Genomic DNA, 21,081 nt, shown 5'->3' on the forward strand with positions numbered 1-21,081 from the left:
ATATCCGTGACTTCAAGCAAAGCGGTCTCCGTGCTATAAGAGGCCCGGAAACGTGACTGAGAAGGATCCAGTATCTTATTCTGTTCTAGGTAGCTAGAGAGATGTTGGTTTATTATTGTTTCCATAATTTTGGAACAACAGGGGAGGAGGGAGATAGGTCTATAATTCTGTGCGTCCATAGGGTCTGCTTGAGCCTTTTTCAGCAGAGGTTTGATACGTGCTACTTTCCATTTACGTGGAAAGGTAGCTGTGGCTAAGGAGATATTACAAATATCTGCCAAGGTATCCGCCAAAAACGGGGCTAGCTCATTCATGGCCCTGGGTGGTAATGCGTCTAAAATTGATCCTGATTTGGCCTGAGCCAGTAGAGCACCCACCTGTTCCCTCGTGATGATGGGGAACTCTTCTAGGATCGGAAAGCCGGGAGTTGCCTTGGGGGCCTGACTCTCCTAAATATCCTCTACCGCCTAAAAGGAACAATATATTGTATCGATCTTATTAGTAAAATGGGTTGCTAGATGATCACAGAGCTCCTGTGTTGCCGGCAGGAGTGAGTTGTTGGCCCCTAGGATTGTAAACTCTCTTAAAATAGAGAATAGCTCCTGCGGTGAAACTTTGGCTTCCATAATCCGGGTGCCTAGATGGGCTGTCCTGGCTGCATTACAGCTGTTTAAGTAAGTTCTATGGGCCTCACGATAGCATTGTTCATCTGCTGCAGATTTGGACTTTCTCCACCTTCTTCTATTGATCTGCATAAGGCCTTTCTTTTTTTAGTGTGGCTGTATACCTTGGGCTGCTTTGTACCAGTGCCCGGTATTATGGGAGTCATAACAAAGTTGGGTTACTCTTAGCTAACTATCTTAAGTCCAGGAAAGAGAGGTTGGTTATAGATTCTATTTAGTCAATAGATAGACAGCATCTATTCAAAGATCAAAGACAGTCTAGATGAATTTACAACTTTCTATTAAAACTTATATACTTCAGAAACACCCGCATCAGACCCTCTTATTGACTCCTATCTTAGCAGCATTCCTCCCCTTCATCCACAGATCTTGATTTGAACTCCCTAGATTCAAACATATCGCTCCAGGAGATCACTAGGTCTCTAAACTCACTAAAGGAAAATAAATCCCCTGGTCCGGATGGATTTTCGGTAGAATTCTACCTACATTTTTCAAATCTCTTACTCCCAAAGCTCTTTAATCTGTTATAACATTTTTGCACTACTGGTAAGGCGAGTGGTAGTAAAAGGAACTTCTGTATGCTCTCATTTCAGAGACATACTAAATTAAATTTTAAGCATGTCCCACATTTGCACATTAAGCTTTGTGATCTCCAAGGTACAACGTATGGGTGACTCAGGTAAAGTCAAATGTAGTTCCTTACATATATCAACAGCAGCACTGACTTACACCTGCTCTACACTTCCACTGATAGCAAATAACAGCAGTGGCAGCCATGAAAGGAATGATATTGCAGTTAAACATCGTGAGCTGAAGTGTACCAATTCTATTTCCATGGTACACTTCAGCTCACAATAATATTTAAAGTTATGCCCAAATTATTCGCAATAAAAATCCAATTTAGCCATCTGTATGAAATTACAGTATGCATTATACCATGTTGGTTCCAACTAAAGGCCTCAACATCTGAAGGAAACTTGTTGTGGTACTTTCTAGCAGTTAGTAAAAAATGCATATTTTAGCACTGCTCACTCATGCTTTTTAACTAGGGGGAATGCTAGATGCATTTATGACAAAGAGTTGACCATGGCTTCCCAAAATTGTTTCTGGTGACTGGCATTGTATTACAAAAGTTAAGCCAAGAATCAATTACACTACCCGCTTATCTTTGTGTTTATGAACAACTTCTTGGCGAAGTTTTTGTTGTATAAAATGTTAAGAATTCCACATTGCTGTTGGCCTCTAAGGAAAGGACCATGTGTCTGACAATCAGGGGAAATTGCATTAACTTCAGGTAAATGTCAGAATAAACCTCAACATACATAGCCTAATTTACATGTCATTTCCTTCTCGGTACACTACCTTCAAAATACATTTCAACCTTAACACACTATTAGAGCTCTTCCACCTTCTATGAAATGTTTTGGCTCATGAGTGTTACAGAGTAACATCCATGGGCACCCTTTGCTTGCTATGACTCGACGAAATGCAGTAGAATAACCTTCACAGAAGTTTACCTTCAGTCACATGACAGCTCCCTAAATACGAGGCACTTATTTAAAAATCGATTCACTCCCCCATTCCTGTTCCTCTTATAAGTAGCACGCTGCCTTGACTGGCACTTGGAATAGGGTAGTTGAATAGATACTTGAGCGGTGGTTTAATGGGGATGGTTATGGTGCCTAGACGCCTTTTCATAGCATTCCTGAGATCTGATATTTTGCCTTGCAACATTAACTTTCTTTTACCTGCTTTACTAATCTTGCACTGTATAAGCTCCTTATTATGTGACGTGGAAAAAGCGACAAGATAATATCACCTCCCAAATAAATGATACCACAATGCATGGTAATAACCAAGTGCTGCATTACCGCACGGTTACAAGTTTTTCCACCTAGCCTGAGAAATAAATATGGAATCGGTTTTTGTAAATTTATTTACTGATGTTTTTCCTTGATTTTCACTAGACAGTCTTACTGTAAAACATATCCAGGGAAAAATGTGAGGGTTGGGCTTTACTACACACCTGATAATTACAATTTAGTCAACTTGCGTTTCCATCATATTGTCTAAGGGCCTCATTTATGAGGTCTTGCGTCAGTTTTGCGCTTCTGATGCGTCACTTTTTGTGACGCATCGGTGGCGTAATAACATGCCTCCTGTTGCACACTATTTACAAAGTGACGCATCTAAGCAGATGCGTCATTTTGTAAACCCCTGCGCTACATTATACCTGCGTCAGGTATAATGTATGCATGGGGGCTGTGAGACCAGGAATGGTGTCTGAATAAGACAGTGGGGCTCCTCCACTAGGCGGAGGAGCCCCCACTGCTTTTACGCAGTGCGAAGAAGAAATATAAAATGATAATAACTTTTAGTTTTTATCATTTTATCATTTGTACTGCTTTGCGTGCTGGCGGGCGGGTGGGGTATGAGGCTGCTCTGCTCTCGGAGCAGGGCAGAGACGGAGTGGCTTGCCCACTCCTAAGTGCGCAGTGACTGTTTGGGACGCCCTCTCAGGCCACCAAAATCAGTCATGCGCACTTTCCCCGTTCTCCATGGAGGCTGCGTGGAGCACAATCCCAGACCCCATTCTCTGGTTGAACGTCGAACCAGGGTGCTCAAAACAAATCACAATGCTGCACTGTAGCGTTGTGATTGGTCAGTGGAGCCTAGGTGCTTACCAATCACAATGCTGCATTTCAGCATTGTGATTGGTCAGTGGAACCTGCTTCCTGTTCCTCGGGTTCCACAGGAGAGCAGGAGGAGAGACGCGGGACCTGGCGCAAAGGTACGTTTATTTTTTTTATGTCTTTTTATATGCATGACCCCCTACGTGACCCCCACCCGCGTGACCCGCCCGCCTCACCACCTACGAGCTATGCTTGCCACCACTGGCCTGAGAGCCAATCTCCGAGTGGTGAGGAGACATCACCTAAAGTCTGCAGCAGAGTTTAGTCTGCTGGAGAATCTGTACGTTTGCCTAGAAGTGCCCAACAACCTGCTCAGAATGGGGGTTCCCAGCTGTGCCCCCACCCAGTTTGTAACCCCCCAGAAGAAGCTGACTGTCCAAAGGGGGTGTCATAGAGATTGGCCTTAGCTGCAAGAGGTTGTCTGGGCTCCCCGAGCATGGTTCCATAGGTTAACAAAATAGAAAAGCGTAAGAGCATAGCCCTGTGCTTACCCGCACTTCTGCCATTAGGGGACTGATGCTACTGCTGTCAGTGTGCGGCACAACCAAAAGGGGCCAGTCACCTCCGAAGCAGGAGTTTCCTCAGGCCTGTAGTGTGAACTTGCCAAAGACACGCAGCCCAGGCTCATCTCTCAAAGGCCAGCCTTTACCAGCTAAGCTGACAGTGGAGTGGTCCAAACGAGAGAGACAGAAGAAAGATGGTAGCTGTAGATGAAGAGATTCCACTGAAGATGCCAACAAGTGCTTTGCCAATGCACACACCTCAGTTGCAACTGATAGTGAAACTTGCACCTGTGCCAAAATGTTTTTCTTATAGGTGTGACCACCCCTAAACACGGGGTTACACTGTAGATTGGGATGGAACAGTAAGATTCTTTAATCTTAAATCTGTTGCCTCTTTAACTGTGGAATATTTCATACCATTGTGATAGTAAAAGTACTTTAATTTCGAAAATGACAACCATAGGGCTGAAAAGTGATATATTGGGTGTGTGAATTTATTGTTGAGTTCTGAGCTCCCCCCTCACTACCTCCTTAAGGGGCCTTTGATTAACCACACTCTTGAGAGTCAACAGAGGAAAGGTGAACTTAGGCCAGTTTGCAGAGCCATAGTAGGACGATCACAGGAACCCAATGACGAGCGATCTCAAACATCTCGATTGGGTCCCAGTGTCCCCTGTCCGTGCAAGCGTACACCAACTAGAGTCTGACACTACCATCATCTTCTTCATACATTATTGTGTCACATTTATTCCTGTTAGAGTTCGTTAGGCTAACTTTAGGGAACAAGTTATGATTAGAGTAAGGGATCCTGTAAGAGAAAGTATTATATTGATAGGGATGGAATAAAATTAGTTGGATTTTGGACTGGGCTTAACCAAGGTGGGGATAAGGAATATCACATTTTGGTTCAGTTAGGGTTATAGTAATAGAATAATTGATGATGTAAGCAATGGTGTAATTAAAAGGTGTGAGAGAAGAGTGGCATGGGAAATGGGACAAGGCAGTTCTACACCTCCACTGTAAAATGGCAGAGACACTACATGTGTACGGGTCAAGGAGGGAATAACAGTGCACAGTTAAGTTAATTGTTGATGTAGGTCAATGGACAATTCAATAAAATAGTGATTAAAATGCTTTTTTATTCTACATTTTTCTAATTCCTATTGACCCTATTTGTAAACCACTAGAATTATGTGTTTTTCCAATGGCATGCATACAATCGCCCCAATTACTTGGAGATGCATGAGGGAAGGGGAACAAATAGCTTGGCTATCTGATTTCAATTCCCCAGTGCAGCAAATTAAGCTAACTCACTCTACCATGCACAAGAGCAGTTATAGGGTCATTGTAGAACCAGTAATGCATCCAGCTCGTCAGCATGCATGCCCACAAAACACTTCTTGCATTCTCACATATGCCCCACTCATAATAATCCTCACCTTTTCAACAATACGAAATAAAAAAAGGCATAGTGCATTCTTTCAATCCCTTCCCTTTTACCCCAATTGCACTCTTAGACACAACAAATGTCTGGCCAGTCATGAATAGCAGAGCTGCATAGAATTGTTTGCTTTTCCTTCCCTAAATTCAAATCCAACTGACTTTACGACTCTGGAATCCATAAAAAGATAGGATTGTAGTAAAAATACTCTTAGTTAAAATCTTTTGTGAATAACAAACAATCTTCACCTTACACAAAAGTGTAAGTTTACCTTTGTGAATCAGGCCCAATGTATTTGGGACTTGTTAGAGTGCAAATACATTAAGAAAAATGTACCTAGAAATTATGCAAATTTTCAGGAGAGAGTGACGACAAAGTTAGCCAATGGAGAATCTGTATTGTAGTTCAAAATGATGTGTTGACACCTTAGCTGCTTTGGAACGTCCAGCTCCAGTGCTTAACCTTCCATTGCGCAGGTGCAGTTGGAACGTCCAACGGCCGACGGCAGCACTCCCAAGGTAGTGGTGCCGTCGGCCGCTGGACGGGCGCAGCGCTTAAGGGGTTAAACTGAGAACGCATAAGTGTAAGTATGTACACCCTTTTACCAGGCTCACTCATTATTCTTGGGAGAATGGAAGCTCTGCAACTTTTGAGTTTCAGGTATGGAACTCACATGGTTGCAGAGTACTACAAAGATTTTGGTTTTTGAAGGCCTTACTAGAAAAATATGTGATTATTCTGCTTCAAGAGTCTTCATTGTGGACCTGCCCACACGTAGATCATTTTCTTGCCGCACAAAGACCTGCTGAGAGGAGGCCATCTTCAGGGGGTCTGTTGACATTAATCTCAGCTAATTTTATGAATGACATAGAAGTCTATTTGCAAACTGCAATTGTATTTTGGTTGGAACATTAAAAAATCTATTGGAAATCGTGTTTAATTTTTAATACTCTATATAAAAATAAATGTATCTGTTTTTTATGATGGTTTTAGTGCCATATTTAGGTCCCTTTTTATCTGCGATTACCTAATAGCAAATTTTTGCGATTCACTATCAGGTCATCGCAAACAGCGATATACTACAGTGTTTTACGCTCTCTGCTATTCCCAGTAGGTCGCAAATAGATCTAACTTATTAATATTCATGAGGTAGGTCATAATTTGCAACCCATTGGGAATCGCTAAAATCACAGGGGTGGTGGCCCGCAGAGGTCAGCCGACCACCATGTCTGTGATTGCTTATAAATAAAGCCTTTTTATAAAATGCACCCATCGTTTCTTAAAAGAAACTGGGATGGGTTTCAAAAAAAAAAATGAAAAGCTTTCTTTTAATTTTTTAAGAGTAAACAGTAGTCCATAGGACCATTGCCTGCTCTTAAAATTTCACAAAGTGGAATGGGTCTCCTGGAAACCCTTCCTGTTTGCAAATGGGGTAACACCGACTTGAAGTAGGTGGTAAAATGCAAATGTTTTGGAATCGCATTTTGGTCGCTAAACATTCACACATATCATTTCGAGTGGCTATTAGGAAGGGACGCCCTAACATGCCTTTCCTAATACCGAATCGCAAATCCATTTTGCAAATAGGTAATAGTTTACCAAATTACAAACTAGGGCTTAGTACATGGAAAAATGTTTTTTCTGGTTGCAAATGGACAATTTTCCCATTGGAAAAAGTGTTTAATTTTGTGGAGTGCAGATTTACTATTTCCACTCCAATCTAACTGCAATTGAGTACAGTTTTTCATTTTTGGGAGTTTGTTTATACTATCCTCACAGAAAACCATCTATCATTGGGGAAAGTCTTTGATTTTTAGAGAGTTCATATTTTGGAGAGTTATGATTTACTATAATAAGCCGTACCCGATTATCACGGAGGAAAGCTTTTCATTTTGGGGTGTGAATAATCATTCTCATTCCAAAGCAAATACCACTGAGAAAACTGTTTAATTTTGATGAGATTAGATTTACTATTTTCACACCAAATAAAATACCATTGGAAAAAGTTTATTTCTGGTGAGTTCATATTCAAACCAACTAAAACTTAAAACTCTTTAAAACTCTGTAAAATAAATCGACTACTAGGGGAAGTGTTTGATTTCCATGATTTCAGATATATTTTACCTCTAAACCAGGGATCTCTAAAGCCGGTCCTGGAGGGTCAGATCCATGCCAGATTTTTAAGTTGACTACATTTACCTGAATGGGAATATGCTAACAATCTGGCATGGCTCTGGCCCTCCAGGACTGATTTTGCAGAACCCTGCTCTAGACCAACTACCAAGGGGGAAAGCATTTGATTTAGGAAGATCCGTTTTATTACACTCACTCCAACTCACCAGCATTGAGGAATTGTGCAGATTTACTAATTCCACTCCAATCTAACTACATTTGAGTCAAGTTGTTTGGGGGGAGTTCCGGTTCACTGTTCTAATTCCAGCCAAACTATCATTTGGGGGCGTTAAGATATATTATTATAAGCCCATCCCAATTGTCATCGAGGAATATTTTCATTCTTTGTTTTGGGACGTTGAGATTAACCATTCTCATTCTTCGGGGAGTACGTATTTACTATTCTCACTACAATCAAATTACCATTGGAGAAAGGGTTTAATTTTGAACTGTCCATATGTACTGTTCTTTCTCCAACCCAACAACCACTGGGAAATGTGTATGATTTGGGGGAGTCAAAATAGACTATTCTAACTCCAACTCAACTAAAATTGGTGAACATTTTTCATTTTTGGGTGTTCGTCTTTACTTTTCTAACTTAAAACAACTATTATTGGGAAGCATGTTAAATTTTGGATAGTACTTATACACAACTCTAATAACAAACCAGCAACAGTTACGGAAAACCTTTAATTTTAGGGAATTAAAATTTGAAAAAAGCACAAAAATCTTAACAATAAATACATTAAAGAAGAACACTTAATTATGAACATGTTAAAAGTAAATTATTAAAAACAAATAACACCTATTAAGCAAATGCAATTATTTGATAATAAAATAGCAATTCCGTCCACATAAAACTCTTATGAATATTAATTACAATCTAATACCTACAACACATTTTTAATAATCAAAATACTAGCAACTTAATGCAAAAATAAAATTGCTGACGCTTCAATAATTTACACGTGTTGATTTATTTAAATAGCATACATAAATCAGTATATTTCATGCGCTTAATAATAAATGTATAACTCAAAAATATCCAATAACATTTAAAACAAAGCACTTCACACCTCATTCCTCTACAAATCCTACTACCAATAAATAATGAAAAATAAAAAATCATTCATTCATTATTCAAATTCATAAACCAAATGATTCATTATTAAAGAATAATATGTTATTAATAACAAAATAACAAAATCAATATTTTTAAAAACTCATATTCAATAACAAACCCATCAACTCACATAAAAGCACAAACATTTAGAAAGTTGTTTACAACCTTAATAAATAAAGTAATACTTAATTAAATACTAGATTATACCATTTATTTCTCTATATTTTAGAAGACTGTCCACCCTATTCTGATACTAAGCCCAATAACCCATAAAAATAGTAATCAAGTATTACAAAATAAAATGTACTTCAATTGTTATGAGCTATAATAAAGACTGTCAAATATCATCAACACAATTATTTCTAATGAATTTAAGAAATACACAAATGAAATACAAATATTTAAATATATATATATATATATATATATATATATATATATATATATATATATATATATACATACATTTATATATATATTACGTTTTATATATATTTTATTTTTCAATAAAAAAGGGCTGTAGAGAAGTTATAGTTAGGAAATAGAATTTTTTTTAAACTTAGAAACTCACTGAAAAAGTTTACAGAGACATTAAAGTTAGGCTCACATTTTACTCGTACAAAACCAGAGAAATGCAGTACCTACAGTTACTTGAGCTAACTATAACTTACGCCCCCACAATGCACTGCTTATGACCTCACATTTCACATCACTCATGGATTGGTCACTTTGGTCAGACATGTGTGTCTAAGTGGGTCTGTGAGTGAGTGCATAAGTGTTTGAGTGAGTCTGTGAGGGGGTCCGAGCGTCTCTGAGTGGGGATGTAATTGGCTGCATGAGTCTCTGAGTGGGTCAGTGAATGGGTGCATGAAAGTCTGAGTGGTTCTGAGGGTGGGTGCATGAGTGCCTGCGTGGGTATCTGAGTGCATCAGTGAGTGGTTAAGTGGGTCTGTGAGTGGCCAGACCACATATGAATGGAGTGGGGGAGCCACGTGACACCCATTTTTGGGCTGATTTTGGCCCCAAGGACCCCATCCCCTAGTGCCTGCTATAATTCAGTGGGGAAGGGGGCCACACGGCCCCCCACCCTGGGCTGATCTGGGCCCAGGGGCCCCATTCCCAGGGCCCAACCTTAATTTATATATATATTAAACAGGGAGGGGGGCTGAGAGACCCACTACTCAGGTAAATCTCGGGTCGTGGACCCCATCCTCTTGGAACCGGCCTTTGCTTAACTATATTTCAATGGGGGAGGGGTACAGCATGGCCCCCCACCCTGGGCTGATTTTGGCCCTGGGGACCCATTCCCCAGGGCCTGGCCAAGTCATCCGGGTGCCCCAAGGGCATCTGGTGTGCAATTGGGAGCCTCAAGGCCCAAGGGGTCTCTGCCAGCTACCTGCATCCTGTGCTAGCCAACATTGCTTTTACACGGCTAGACCTGGCATGTTTTGACATGTTTCCCCTGTCTTTTCGCTTTTTGACCTCCTGGTTTTGACTCTGTTTTGCTGGTTTAGTGTCTCTGCATACTTTTTCACTGCTGTTCAGTGTTAAAGTGCAAGTGCTCATATTGTAAATTGAATTATGGATTGTTGTTTCCATGATTGGCATATTTAATTTACTAGAAACTACATGAAGGGTGATGTGACACCATGTGAAGTTGGCACTCACTCTTTACGGATGTGTCCAAATCAACCCTATCCAGGTGTGGTGCTCCAAGGGAGGGGGAACCACCCCAAATCCTTCAATACAATCCAAAGAGATCTGCCTAAGTCAACATGCTGTCCGAGCACACACAGAAGACAGTATGACAGCCTGTTGCAATCATATCATGGCAAACAAATCCAAATCCATTTATATTCTTCGTCTTTATTTTCATCTGTTTGGTTGCCCAGCCAACACATGTTTCGTCATGTGGGCCAGTCACCCACAACTTCCTCAGGGCTGTATTGATATGTCAAAAAGTTCTGAACCTCTGTATCGGCCAATAGAGTAGTAGAAATCTGAATATTATTGTTATTTTTTTATTGTTGCACAAATTCATTTGATAGTGTAATTACCTCTATGAATACAAATGAATATTATCATGTTGGATTGAATTGATTGTATGGAACAATATATGATTCGTACCATCTTAGCACATGTGAAATTATATTATGTTTAAAGAGAATCCATTGTAAGATGGCCGACAGAAAAACATACCTCTGTGAACCTTTGAGAGACCATTGTTGATTTCCATGGCAATGATTTGCACCCTCTTTTGTTTTCTGTCTATTTTAAATACTGGAATGAAGTGAAGCCACACCGACATTGGGGAAGGCGAACGTGCTGCCGAAACGCATCTGTCCGGTGTTTTAACGTGCTGACAATAAATTTAGTAAATATAGATAAAGAATATTCCTGGTGTGCGCCTCAATTCTTGGCCATTACGAGGCCATCGTTCGGGAATATATATATATATATATATATATATATATATATATATATATATATATATATATATATATATATATATATATATATATATATATATATATATATATATATATATATATATATATTTATATATATATATATATAACAAAATAGCAAAAAAAGTTATTTAGGAAAAAACTTACAAAATTAAAGCGAACATTTTCATATATAATGTTCTTACCTTCCATATCAAGTCCAATGATGTTCTGAATATCATAATACTTTGTAATCAATATAAGTGACCAACGGTATTCTTGAGTCAATATTGAGGTGGCGCCCCATTCAGCTATGGTTCAGGCTCCAAAACGATATTAGCACAGCCCCTGCAAAGTCTGAGTGATGCAGAATGAAGATTCTTGGGGCCGTATTACAGAAAGAGTCCCTGGGTTGCAACGGGCATTTATGCCCTCTTTGTGCACCCAGGGGCACTTTGGTAGTGCAGAAGGGATCAAAGACACTTGAGTGACTCCATTTGTAATACTAATAACGCGGGCACATGTGTAGCACCAGTGGTATCTCAAGACAACACTCTTTCATTTGCATGGGGCTGTGCCCTCAACATAGGATTGATGAGGGTGCAGAGGCAAACATACCTTTTAGGAGATGCACTGAAAGTGTGCCACAAAATATGGTGCACTTTTAGTGCACCTCCTAAACGCAGCCCTCTAGGGTGGAGAAAGTGGGTCTCAGAGCCCCCCCAGGAGTATGGCGGGAGGCTCAAGCATCCTATGATTCTGGGCAGATCACTTAATCTACCAGTGTCTAAAAAAAAAAAAAGAATGTGTCCATCTGTAATGCAACTGGTGCTCATGTAAAGCACCCTGATACCTTTGGGCCGAGTTTGCACTATATAAAATTGTAAAAAAAAAAACTTTCTGCAAGTGCATCTCTAATCTCTCTTGAAAGAGCAGGGGGTTGCCTGCACTATGAAACACTGAGCGGCTTCGAAGCAGTGCTCCGTATTTCACTTGAATGTGCTTCCCTCAGGCCAGTGCAAGTTTGCAGCTGCTCTGAGGGCAGCGCGTTTACCATAATACGGTGCACGTTTCCTGTTTGCACCTGGCACACCTATTTTAAGGTGAGCCGTGGCACAAACAGCGAAAGTGCGCCCTTATCGTAACAAGGACCCCAGTGACTTGTAAAAGGTATCAGTGCTGGTCAGTATACTTATTGCCGAAGGTGGCCTCAGTGACGCAGTCCAGATCTCTGCAGTACACTTGGATACTGTTAACCTTTGTGTTACCACTGGGGCTAACAGAAGAATGCTGGCCTCATGCAGCAGCCTCTGTGGTACTAACCAATGCTGAAATCCACCAGGGCCTCGCTCAGGTGAAGAGCCCCACCTTCTGCTCTCATACCTAATTCACAGCGGGCTGGATAGGAATATGCACCATAAAACCTACTGATGTCAGTATGAAAGTAGGGCGGTGCATGATATGTATGTGAGGTATTTATTTTATTTATTTATTTATTTTTAATATTTATAGAGCGCTGCGTATACCCATGGGCGTCTTGGCGCTGATAAACCATTTATTTGAGTACGAAATGTGAGGTTATGAACCAGTTAAATTAAAACGGACTGTAAAGGATGAAATGATTATTGAGTGAACAGCCAAGTTGTCAGGAGTTTACGGAACTGAAGGAGCGTGGCACTTTGAATGATGTTAAGAGGCAGGGTGTTCCAGAGTCTGGGGGCCGCCACCAGAAAGCGTCGATCACCCCAGGTGACTGTTTTGGTACGGGGGACGACCAGTTGATTGAGAGTGGCTGATCGTAAAGCTCTGGTGGGTTTGTAGTGTTGTAGTTGATCTTTTAGGAAGTGTGGTCCTTGATTGTTAACTGCTTTGAACACAATGCAGAGGGATTTGAAGTGAATTCTTTTTTGTACAGTGAGCCAATGAAAATCCTTTATATTTTTGGAGATGGATTCAAACTTTGTCTTGCCGGAGAGCAGACGTGCCGCCGCGTTTTGTACCGTTTGGAGTTTTGTAATTACTCTAGTTTGGGCATTAAGGAATAGCCCATTGCAATAGTCCAAGGATGAGAGGACAAGGGCAGTGACAAGTGTCTTGATGGCAGAGTCAGGGAGGAAAGGGCGTATTTTCCTGATCATTTTTAATTTCAGGTGTGCCGTAGACACTGTTTTGTTGGCGTGGTCCATGAAGATTAGACTGTCATCGAAGATGACTCCGAGGTTCCTAACCTTGGTGGTAGGAGTGGGAGGGGTGCCGAAGGTCTCTGGCCACCAAGTAGTTGGCCAGGCTGGTAGGAGTGGTCCAAAGATGAGTACCTCGGTTTTTTCCGAATTTAGCTTTAGGCAATTGGTCGCCATCCAATTTCCTATATCTAGGAGCCCTTTCTTAAATTTTTCGGCTACTTGCTCTCCATCCCCTTTGATTGCCAACACTAGTTGGGTGTCGTCGGCGTACGAGGTTAGGCTCATCCCATGTGCTTTGATGGTCTTAGCAAGGTCCGACACATAAATGTTAAAAAGTGTCGGACTCAGGGATGAGCCTTGAGGAACTCCACAAGGAGCAGAGAGTTGGGCCGATTGAAAGGGTCCTAGAATGACAGCCTGCGTTCTTTTGGCAAGGAAGGACGCAATTAAGTCTTTGGCAGTGTGGCAGATGCCAAATCCCTGGACACGGTCGACCAAGGTGTTGTGGTCGACCGTGTCGAAAGCCGCCGATAAATCTAGCAGAACCAGTATGGCAGTGCCACCCTGGTCCCTGATTACCCTGATGTCATCGGCGGCTTTGATCAGGGCTGTCTCTGTCCCATGGTGTTTCCTGAACCCAAACTGCGTGTTGTCAAGGAGCTGATGTTGTTCTATAAACTCGGAAATCTGGATGTTCATGATTTTTTCAATGACCTTCGCCATGAAGGGGAGGCTAGCGATGGGGCGATAGTTTTTTAGCTCACTTTTGTCCAGGGAGGGTTTTTTTAACAAGGGTTTTAATAAGGTGTTTTTAAGGGGATCCGGGTAGTTACCTGACAAGAGAATTGAATTTCAAACCTGCCTGAGTGCCGGTATGATAGAGTCCATTACCGGTCGGAGTACAGAGAGAGGGCAGGGGTCCAGAGGTGATCCTGATTTAATAGTGGATAGTGTATTTTTTATTTGGTCAGGGGTGACCGGTTTGAAGCTGAGGAACATATTGGCTGGAGAGGGGGTAGTAGATGTAATTGTACTTAGAGGTGATTTGGTGGAAAAACCCTGGTAGATATCGTCTACTTTGGTGAAAAAGAAGGAGGCGAGAGAATCACACAAAAGTTGCGACGGAGGGGGAGTGAGGTCGGGGGAATTACCAGATAGTGCTTTAGTGATTTGAAATAGTTGTTTGCTAGAATTCTTAGCTTTCTCAATTTGATCACTATAGTATTCTTTTTTTGCTTTCGCTATCATGGTTTTGTAAAGTGCCAGGGCTTCCTTGTAGGCTACTTTACTGGCTGTGTCATAGTCTTTTCTCCAAATTCTTTCCTTGCTACGATTAGTCTGTTTTTGTGCCCTTAGTTTTTCATTGTACCAGGGGGCAGTAGGTTTGGATCTGTTTCTGGAATGTTCTTTGGAAGGGGCTGATTGGTTTGTAGCCTGGCCCAGCCAGTCATAGAATTGCTGGAGAGCTAGGTTGGGATCTGAGGACGGGTTTGTTCCAGTATAAGTTGCAGATCAACGTGATTTATGTTTTTCCAGTCTTTGAAAGATTGTTTAGGCATGGGACGTGGATTGGAGCTGCAATAATTATTAATGGCTATGTTTGCAAAAATTGCAAAGTGGCCAGTCCAAGGCATAGGCAGAATGTTGGTAATTTGCAGGACTTCTAGGTTAGAAAAGATGGGGTCCAGGATGTGGCCCGCTTGATGTGTGGAGGACATAACAAGTTGTTTTAGCCCTAGGGTTTCTAGATCAGAGATGAGGGCAGCAGAGTCAGTAAGGTGACCTAGATCTAAATGAAAGTTTAGGTCGCCTAGAACCGTAAAGGTACTTTCCGTAGCTACGGATTCCATCATGGTGTTAATGCTGGATAAGAAGGCCGTCTTGGATCCTGGAGGGCGGTATATTAGTATTCCCTTGAAATTAAACAAAGGGGAAACATTGATGGCAAATTGCATGGCCTCGCAGGAGGTTGATGGAATGGAGGTCGTTCTGACGGGGTACGAATCTCTGGCAATTATAGCCAGCCCGCCCCCTCTTTGTTTGGGCCTGTCCTGACAGTATGCTTTGTATCCCTCAGGAACTGCAATGACTAGGTCTGGCTGTGAGGTGTCATCGGTCCAAGTTTCGGTGATAAACAGGACATCTAATTTAAAATCTGTGATAAGATCAAAGATTTCCTGCCTGTGCTTACCGAGTGAGCGCGCATTTATAAGGGCTATAGAAATGGCAGCTCCCACATCCTGTTTTGTTGTAGTGCCATTACTATTAGGAAGTATAAGTGGAATAGTGTCGTTACAGTGGGGGCAGGAGGTGGCGGAATCCTTGTGGATCTCTGAGGGTTTGATGTTTAAGCAGTTAGCCGTGATAGATGGCCGAAGCGCAAGTAGGCTTTGGCTGGAGTACTTCCTAGGGGCTCCTGACAGTTTTTGGGCAGGGGATGTGGCCCTGGGCCCGGTCCCGGCGCGGACGGGCGCAGACGGGCTTGCCTCTGGCGCGCCTCCGGCGCGCCGCCGGCGCGCCCGCTGCGCCCGCCCGCTGCGCGGACGGGAAGGTATGATGTATTTATGCATGGGGAAAGAGAGGAGGGCGTGAGGTTTCCAAGCACTGCACCGCCACCCTTCCCTCACTCAAGATGTCTGCTGAGGTGGGTGGGGTGATGTGTCAGCGTGTGGGAGCAAGCGCTGTAGACCAATGAAGCCTGACTGCAGCCTCGGGGCGACGCTGATCTCGCACCGAGGTGAGGGCTGTGCTAGTAAAATCGGGCTAGTTAAAATATGTACAAAGTTGTAAAAACGCTAATATTATTCAGTAGCGCGTAGAGTTGCACCAAAGAATAAAGTAAGGCGCCCCCGGCTTTCCGCCTCAGGGGAGAGTGTGAAACAAATGATTTTGGTAGACTGCTAGTGCTGCCATTCTTCCAATACTGTCCACCTGGTGGGCTACTGATTGAAACCAGTACTAGTCATCTCCATGGGGAGTTATTTTAACCTTTAATAGTTTTTGAGAACTTACGGCCTCTCCCAGCCCAGTGCATTTTAAAATGGAGCAATTGTTTGGATGGCCCTCACTTTTGGAATCAGACGTTAATTTAAAGTAAAATCGTCAAACTTCTTTTTGCAACCTTCCATATCAATTATAGGTTCAAACTGGGGATAGCGTTTTCTATCCAGAGTAGTTTATCAGGGACCTAACTATTCTTTTTTCATCTTGGTACACATGGTATTAGGTCTGTGCAAACACCACAGCAATCACAGGAACGTTTCAGTGTTGGCACGATTACATTGACGGAGCAGGTTAAAAAAAGGAATGTTGTTTTATCTTTTGTGGCAGCAATATAATTGTTGTGATACCGTAGACACGGTCCAGTGTCTTACTCTGATGTCACTACACTAAACACCCACCCACCACCAGGCGTCATTGGTCAGATGACCTTGGCCAATAAAAGGGGCTGAGTGCACGTGCTCAGGGCCCATTAGCTACCCACTATCACTGTGTCCGTGTGTCATTTCCATCAGCATACATTGGCGACGAGGGCGGAGCTGTGCCCAGCGTGCCACAGATGAAGCATCGTGGGGAAAGGGGAGAGAAGTGCAGGGCAATATCGCGCCGCCCACCTCCCCGCAGGATTGGTGCCAGACGCCCAGAGGCCCGCGGGGCGTGTGACGAGCCCTCGGCCTGTACGATAATGAGAGGGTGACCGGGAGCCTACCCCGCACCTCTCAAGCCGGAGCGACCAAGTGCGGACCGACCAGAGCCCACCTGCGCCGGCTGCAACTGAGCCCCGTGGGGTTGCATGACCCGAGGTGACCAAGAGCCTCACCCGCACCGTACAGGCCCGCAGAGAAGTGCCGGGGAGAAAGCGGACCGACCGGAGCCCTCCCGCGTCGTCCGCAACAAGAGTGACCCCCGCTGAAGTGAGGCGCGCAGGCCGGAGGTGAGCCGGTGCACCAGGGCCGGCCCACAAATATAGCAAGGCCAGCGGAGCCCACCCGCAGCCTGCCAGCAGCGACCCCTGCCACACCGCGTGTGAGATGAGAGACTGCGGCGACGGGGTGAGTGAGCCTCGCTAGGTAGCACTGAATGCCCTGACGGAGTGCGACCTCAGCGAGAGCCCACCCCGCACCTGCTGCGTCCATGACAAGGGCATTTGCAGTGCCCCAAGGAAGTGAGCGCCGAGCGGAGCCCACCCGCATCGGTCGAAGAAGCCAGCCGACTGAAGGGACGAGGTGACCGGGAGCCCACCCCACACCTCGTGTGGCTACCAGCACCGACTCCTGCCCCCGCCGCGCAGCACGTGACTGAGGCAGCTGTGGCGGCGGGGCGAAAGTGCCTCAAGAGAGTGCCCACTGTGTGTGGAGAGCTGCAGGGCACGAACAGGTTAAAGCGGAGCCCACCCGCTGTGGTCGGAACTGGAGAGTGGCGGCCGCCGGCTAGCGCCGCAGAAAAGGAGGAAAGCGGAGCCCACCCGCATCGAAATGTCTCCCTGCCCGGCGTGACGCGGCCCTCAGGCAGTGAACACAAAAGCAGAGAAACTGGGTGCAAAGCCCGCAGCGTGTGGAGAGCTGTGGGCGTGAATAAACAAAGCGGAGCCCACCCGCTACAAGAGCCCCAAGATCCATGCCCATACACACACTCTCCCCCCAACCCCCACCCCCCCTGCGCAGCGCGTGAGCTATGAGGCTGCTGCGGGCCGGGAAGGTGCAAAGGGAGCAGTGGGCAGCCGCCCGGATGGGCGGTAAATGAAAGGACTCACTGCATGCATCGGAGTCCTCCAGTCCTGCTCAGCTGATCGTGTGTGCCCGGGGAGATAGCTGAAATGGGAGCAAGCGAGTGAGGCAGTGAAGCTCCATTGGATGACAAGACCCTGCGACCGACCCTGGCCCTAACAAAGAGGAGGTATCACCGGCAGCACTAAGTGAGGCACAGAGGCGCCTGCAGTAAAAGGGCATCTGAAGACAGGCCCCGTGTAGAAACTACTGAGGACAAGGCAAGCAGGCCAAGACGAGCCAATGCTGCCACTTAGTGGTTGTAGTGCAACGGTGCACCCCAGGTGAAAATGAAAGTAGGAAAAGACATATGAGCAGTGACACATAAGGAAATAAAGGCTAACTGGTGCAGCCTGCAGTGAAGGCTACAAGGGAGAACTGGCAAGTGTATGAAGAGTGCACAAGTGAACTGCTACGATAGAGGGGCGCCAAGCCGCCACCAAGCCCTGAGGATGGTGTGACAAGGCGCAGAAGCACGCCAGGAAAGCGCAAGGAGTGAAGGAACTCCACACACAAGGAGGACGACGGAGCAGTGGCACAGACCACCTGACGCACTGAGCCAAACGGAGACCTACCAAAGGCGGAGCGGCACATGGTAGCCATAGGTTGTCGTTGCACAGCAGGAAAAGAAACGGTAGCGCCACAACAAGGAGGCACAGTGGTTCCGGACTTGGCACCAGGCAAGTGCGACACAGTGAGGAAGCGCAACAACCGCTGACACTGCTCCAGGGTCCCAGAAAGAAAGCAAGCACACCCCGTGGGGTAACGGGGAGCGACTTGAACATGAAGAAGCAAGAAGGAGTGGTGATGTAACCTTCTGCACCCAATGAAGGAAGAGCGCGGACAGAAATGCGCCAACGCTACAGCACCGCAACAGAGTGAGTAGCGAGCACACGGAAGACGGCGAAGCATGAAGACTCACGCAAAAGGTGAAGCCGACCACCCAGTCTGGTCGCAAAGGAGAAGGTGAAGTCGACCAACCAGACGGTCGCACGAAGAACCTGGATGGTCACACAACGTGACGCATCCAAGAAGCCGGCCAGCCTGATGGCCGCACCAAGAAGCTGACCCACCAGGGGGTCGCAAATGGAGGTGACCGAAGCAAGGGTCAGCAAACAGTGACATGGCAAGAGGTCCAGCAGGAGGACCGAGGATGGCCTGCCAGCATCGGCAGAGTGGACCGGCAAGAGGTTCGACCACCAAGACACAGTCCACGAATATGGACCAGCGAACTTCGACAACCACAGTGTAACATTCAGTGTTAAGAGAGAAGATCTCAACGACCGGTCCAGTCACAGACTAGAAGGAGACAGTGTCCGAGAACCAGGACAAGACTAGGGGGAAACAGGCGGAGTGCACGCTGCCTGGAGAAGTCTGGTCAGGAAGACGAAGACAGCAAGATGACCAGACCGCGTTGCGAAAAGGAAGGCAGAGAAGGAGGAGAGGTCTGAGTGGCACGTTTGCCACCACCGAAGAAAAGAAAGAAGAGGTCTGAGTAGCACGTTTGCCACCACCAAAGAAAAGAAAGGAGAAGAGGTCTGAGCAGTACGACGACAGGAAGACAAGAGAAAGGAGCAGAGCAAAGAGGAGTGTGGAACAAGACACTACAACACATCAGAAGGGGAAACACTGAGAAGAATGTGAGAGGTGCACGACAGCCCACACGCATGACCGGGACACATTTAACATCACTTGAAGTAAGCATCCACGTGCGAACCAGACAGTCACCCAAGAATGACAGAAGCGAGCAGGCCGGTCTGTTGGCAACAACCACCTCTGGGATGGAACGGACACAGGGCCGCGGAAATCCAAGGGCAGAGGCCTCAGTGACACTGGTGGCAGCGGATCCCACGACGAGAGACGGACTGTTGAAGCTCGCGCTGGAGATCCTGGAGGACCGAAGGTAGCACAAGACGGAACCAGTGCCAATAACACCCTTTCAGGTGGAGCTTCGGACATGGAGGGCCCGATTCACAGAATGAACTTAAGACTCAATCCTAAACTTACTACTATTTTGGTATTTACAGAATGCACTTACTCATTTTGGTATTCACAGAGGGCACTTATTCATTTTGGTATTCACAGAAGTTAGTAGTCCTAACTTTAGGACTCGTAAATGCATTCTGTGAATACAGAAAGTCTTAAAATTAGGATTTTTCTCAGTTTAGTAGTAGTAAAGTTAGGACTCCTAACTTTAGGACTCCTAAATGCCTTCTGGTAATACCGAAAGCCTTATAATTAGGATTTTTCTCAATTTAGTAGTAGTAAAGTTAGGACTCCTAACTTTAGGACTCCTAAATGCCTTCTGTGAATACCGAAAGTCTTAAAGTTAGGATTTTTCTCAGTTTAGGAGTCGAAAAGTTAGGACTCCTAACTTTAGGACTCCTACATGTCTTCTGTGAATACCTAAAGTCTTAAAATTAGGATTTTTCTCAGTTTAGTAGTAGTAAAGTTAGGACTCCTAACTTTAGGACTCCTAAATTCCATCTGGTAATACCGAAAGTCTTATAATTAGGATTTTTCTCAATTTAGTAGTAGTAAAGTTAGGACTCCTAACTTTAGGACTCCTAAATGCCTTCTGTGAATACCGAAAGTCTTAAAGTTAGGATTTTTCTCAGTTTAGGAGTCGAAAAGTTAGGACTCCTAACTTTAGGACTCCTACATGTCTTCTGTGAATACCTAAAGTCTTAAAATTAGGATTTTTCTCAGTTTAGTAGTAGTAAAGTTAGGACTCCTAACTTTACTACTACTAAATTGAGAAAAATCCTAATTTTAAGACTTTCGGTATTCACAGAAGGCATTTAGGATTTTTAAAGTTAGGAGTCCTAACTTTACTACTGGTAATTTGAGAAAAATCCAAATTTTAAGACTTTCGGTATTCACAGAAGGCATTTAGGAGTCCTAAAGTTAGGACTACTAACTTCTGTGAATACGGAAATGAGTAAGTGCCTTCTGTGAATACCAAAATAGTAGTTAGTTTAGGATTGAGTCTTAAGTTCATTCTGTGAATCGGGCCCGGAGAGAGGACCCGTAGCGATGTCTGTCAACACGTTGGAGCGGCAAGGCGGCA

The sequence above is a fragment of the Lissotriton vulgaris genome, chromosome 8 (assembly GCF_964263255.1).
Source record: "Lissotriton vulgaris chromosome 8, aLisVul1.2, whole genome shotgun sequence".
Classification (NCBI taxonomy): Eukaryota; Metazoa; Chordata; class Amphibia; order Caudata; family Salamandridae; genus Lissotriton; species Lissotriton vulgaris.